This window comes from Arachis hypogaea, chromosome 13 (assembly GCF_003086295.3).
Source record: "Arachis hypogaea cultivar Tifrunner chromosome 13, arahy.Tifrunner.gnm2.J5K5, whole genome shotgun sequence".
NCBI classification, from domain to species: Eukaryota; Viridiplantae; Streptophyta; class Magnoliopsida; order Fabales; family Fabaceae; genus Arachis; species Arachis hypogaea.
The window spans coordinates 142380200-142384978 of NC_092048.1; positions in this window are offsets into that span (position 1 = coordinate 142380200).

Sequence of the window (4779 nt, forward strand, 5' to 3'; positions counted from 1 at the left end):
TGGTTGATGAATCGGAGAGTTCAGAGAAGTGATAATTCTAATTGGTCCTCATTATGGTGTAACAATATTTTAGAGAAGGTGAAATTCTTAATCTGGTTAGGTGTTCTTGATGCGCTTCCAACAATGAGTTATGGCGAGTCATAACGGAGAATGATATCTATCATAGGTGTGACAGAGAGGCAGAAACGGTTACCCATTGCTTGCTTCTTTATCCCAAAGCTAGAGATCTTTGGAACCATTTCATGATTGATATTCTAACGACAATTATTGATTTTAGATATTAGGTTCAATTGTCGATGAAGGAGAATGAGATGATCATCATCACAGGATTGTGGTGGATTTGGAGGCACATGAACCATGATATATCTTCAATCCTAATGAATAATGGACTCCTGTAATGGTGGCTGTTAGCGCTTGTAGGATGATTCATGATATAGAGACTGTTGCTAATATTTTGAAATTCTTGAGAGAACAACTTCTCTATTTGACTTGGCTGAAGTCGCCAAGTGGACGGGCTAAGGTGAATTGCGAGCCAAGTGTCCTTTTTGAGAGACATTTGGTAGGGTTTGGTTGTGTGCTTAGGAATTAGGGGTGTTTGCAATGCGGTTTGGTTCGATTTTTTAGAAAAAAGTCATTCGATTCAATCGTTTAATTAAATTATGGTTCGGTTTAGTTCGATTTTTTTTGGAGACCATTCGAACTAAACCAAACCAATTGAAATCGGATTAGTTTGATTCGGTATGTTCAGTTTTTCAATCAATTCAAATAAAAACCTGTCATACTGTTTCACAAAGTCATAACATTGAAATCATAGAACACAAATGCCAATAACTAACAAAAGTCTTGATCCAATGAAATTCAACAACAAAAGAAAGTAAAATATGACAATTAAAGAAGTTTAAAGTTCAATAGTCAACACAACAAAATATAAAAATAAATTTTTAGCAATAGATAACCACGTTTTGGTGTCCTTTTTAGCAAAACAGTGAAACTTCTTTAAGCAAACTAACCTAAAATCAAAAGGCAGTTACACAACAACAACAACAACAACAACAACAACAACAACAACAACAACAACAACAACAACAACAACAACAATAATAATAATAATAATAATATAGCACCAATAAAAAAACATTCTAATCTAGTTATAGATTCTAATATTTAAGAGAATAATCCATACCATGTATGTACTCAATTAAACTCAACACCAGAATCTTCTTCATTAGGATCAGGAATGGGTGTAATTTCTACAAAACAAGTAACAATCATAACAAATAATATAAATAAAAACTAGATTAAAAATTATTCAAAGGTAACAAAAAAATTATTAGTCCAAGCTTGACCATACCTAATTCCAATTTTTTCAAATTCTCAATGAGCTCCTCAAGAATAAGTTTTGGAGAGTTTCAAAGCCAATTTTATGTACAAATTAATGCCTCAGCTGTCATCGGAGTTAGAGAACTCTTATAATTATTCAACACTCTTCCTCTATTACTAAATATCGATTCTGAAGCTATTGTGAAAAATGGCATAGCTAAGACATCTCTTGCAATCTGTCTAAGAATTGGATATTTAGTGGAATTCACTTTTCACTAGTTTAAAATGTCAAATTATTGGTGTCATTTTTATGTGTATCACAAGTATAACTAGTCCCACACCAATTGCGTTTAGCTCTGGAGTATTTCATCTTTAGTAAAGTGATCCCATGTCTAAGATCTAGGTCTACAAGGCTTTTTCTTACCTTCGTCAATCTTAGTTTCAGTGGTGTTATCAACAAGAGCTTCTTTAACAACCTGCCTCTTTCCTCAGCCTCTATTAGTAAGCTTTCTTGTGTTTTTAAGAAGAGCTGGCGCAGTAGGCAATACAGTTGGAGATTTGATGCTTGCAGATTCATTCGGAAGAGCAACAACAACTCCTATTGCTCCTCTAGTGTTGTCTATATTCTCACTTGAACTAATATCAAACTGCATAAACAAATTCATTGAACAATAAAATAAAATTACTAACAATTTTAAAAAATCAATAACAATTACAATGAACAAATATACTGAACAAATAATTAAACAAAATACTAATAAATACATCAACAACAAAATAAATTACTAGCAATTTTAGCATAACAAATACATTGAACGATGAACAACAATCAGTACAACAATACATTAACAACAAAATACTAACAAATACATTAACAAAAAAATAAAGAAAAATTTACCAAAAGTACTCATGAAGTTTACGAATGTTGACAAAAATATCCATAAACTAAGAAAAGTAACATTGTAGCCATGGAAAATGGGTTCCGTATGACAAAAGCATTTAAACTCTAATTTTTTTGTTGATTTTTAATAAAAATTCCAAACTACTCCCATCCTCAACCTCAACTCCACCGCCACAAATCCCTCATTTTCTACTCAGCTCCATCGGCCTTTCCCTAGCCTTTCCCATCGCACTCAAATCCCTCCTTCCTCTTCGCACTCAAATTCCTCCTTCTTATGGCCTTCCCTGTCACACTCACAGCCTTCATTTTCTACTCACACTCCATCGTCTCCATGCTCTTCCTTGGCCACCTAGAAAACCTCTAGCTCGCCGCAGAGCATCACCCACTCTCTCAAGCAAGCCTCCCTTTCTGGAACCCTCCTCCGACCTGAGGTTGCCAGTGTTGCCGCTACCTCCGCTCCTCTTTAGTCTCAATGACAAAGCGAAAGCAATCGAAGGCCTTCTCAATGGCAACATCATCGTTTGACCGAACAAGAGCTCCAGGACGCGGCTTAAAACGTGCGGTAAGCAACGGAGCTTCTTTCCGGCAGCTGCTACAGTGCCAACATCAAATTGAATGGTGATGTTTTGGTTTCAGGGACAAACAAAATGAACCTTTATGATGAAAATTCTGGATAGTAATGCAACAGAGGATTGCAGTGCCAAGATTAACAACAGAGTCAACTAATACCGATAAAGAATCAGATAAAGAACTATAAAAAGGAAATTTTTTTAATAATTTTAGTTATTTTTTCTTAATTTGGGGACTTTCTTTGTGTGAAGGAATGTGGCAAAAAAAATAATAAAAAAGAGCTCACCATACCAAATTTTTCTGCTACAAACTAGTTGAGGTCCTCCACTACCACCACCACCATTGATTTTGGTCTGGTCTGTTGTATGAGTAGTTTTGGGTTCCATGGCAAGGGTTTTAAAGGTGCATATTGGGTTCCAGAAGGTTGAAAAAGTGAGTTGAGATTGAGGATGGGGTAGTTTAAAAATTTTATTTAAAAATCAACAAAAATTAGAGTTTGGATACTTTTATCGTATGGAACCCATCGTCCATAGGTACAATGTTAATTTTCTTAGCTTATGAGTACTTTTTGTCAGGGTTTATAAATTTCATGGGTACTGTTACGGTGGGTAACCGGAGATTAATAGAATGGATGGCGTTGGCTGGCCCAAACGTGTGAAGGAGGAGGTTTCCGAGTGGATCCGTAACTTCGGGAGGCTCCGTCCGACTTGTTTGTGCGAGGAGAGGGGGGTGGTACCTGCAAAGACACTCTGATGCCTAAGTTAGCAAGGGTGTGAGCAGGTCTAGAGAGTATTGGGCTTAGAGATACCTGAGGGGTGTCAGTGTATTTATAGTGGTGAGCCAATAACCACCGTTGGAGTAGTGCCATATTTTTAGGGTGTTAACCGTCCCATTATCTTAGGGAGGTTAAGATATGGCTCGATGAAGTGGTTAGAGAGATTTTAGGGGCAGTTACTCATTTGAATGAGCGTTTATCTGCCAGCTAATCTCGTGCCCGACTTCTTTAGGACAAATCGTAGTCAACACCGACTTCTTGGTACGAAGGTCGGTGCTCAGCAAGGCTCAATCCTCTGGACTAGGCCTTTCTTTTGGACCTGGGCCTTTATTATTGGGCCAGGGTATGAACAGTGCCCCTACTTGAGCCCAAGATCTCTTTAAGACTTGGGTTCGAGTATTTTACTCGGGTTCGTAGCCGACTTTCTTGGAGGAGACGCGGGTTTTTAAACCGACGTGATTTTCGTGACCTTTTGTTTCTGACAGTTACGTCTATTCAAGCGTCGTGTTCGTTAGGGATGCACTTAGGGATTGATGGCTTTGGTAACGGTGCACTCTCATTAATGACTGCTCCGTTTTTACCATTATGCCCCTAGAGTATTTATAAATACTTTCCCTCTCTTTCATTCTTTCGTTTCTGCAATTTTTCAAATTTCTTCTTTCTTCGTTCGTGCTGTGTTCTTGCGTTTGGAGACTTCTGCTTCTTCCAACCTTCCCTTTTGGATAAAGGTTAGCTTTTCTTCTTTCATGACATGCTTTGTGTTTGCATGCTTTTATTTTCTTTGGAGAGGGAGAAGTGACGTTGTAGGCTTCTGTTAAGTTTCGTAACCCCTTAGGGACTCTCATTTTTTATTCTTTTTCTTTTTCTTTTGTAGGTTTTCATCGTATTTTTAGAAAAAATGTCTTCTGTAGAAGCTCTTTCTCAATGGGTTGATGTCACGGTCCTGGGGGAGGAACCCTTGGTCGATGCTGAGTTTATTACTCATCTTCGTACTCACCACAGGATTTGTACTTCTGAGGAGGACGAGCCAAAGTATGAGTTAGTAGTCTCGGGTCCAGAAGACCGGGTTTGTTTTGGGAGGGCCAATGAGGCGGCCCCTCATTTTTTCTTTATGTATGAATGTATGATCACCCGTTTGGGTGTTTTTCTTCCTTTTTCGGATTTTAAGATGTCTGTTTTGCACCACTGTCGAGTTGCCCCTACCCAACTTCAC